A 318-nucleotide genomic window follows, 5' to 3' on the forward strand; every position below is an offset into this window, starting at 1 on the left:
TAAACATCTCTCAGTAGTTAAAAGCAGACCAAAAATCACTATGAGCTGGCTCCAGTATACCCCTGCTGCTTATCCTCATTGATAATCAGAGAATTACAATTTAAAAATACAATTACACATCATTATACACCCAGAGACTATCAAAAGTTTTAAAGTCCAGCAAGTCCAAGCGTAGGTGGGGATGTGAGGCAATGGGAACCCTCGTACAGTGCTGCTGGGAGCTTCAGCCACTTTATAGAACTCTTTGACCTAATCAATCAAAGTTGAAGAACTGGCAATTCCACTCCCAGTCAAAATATTTAACAACCGATATGAGAC

The sequence above is a fragment of the Equus caballus genome, chromosome 3 (genome assembly GCF_041296265.1).
Source record: "Equus caballus isolate H_3958 breed thoroughbred chromosome 3, TB-T2T, whole genome shotgun sequence".
In the NCBI taxonomy this organism is placed as follows: Eukaryota; Metazoa; Chordata; class Mammalia; order Perissodactyla; family Equidae; genus Equus; species Equus caballus.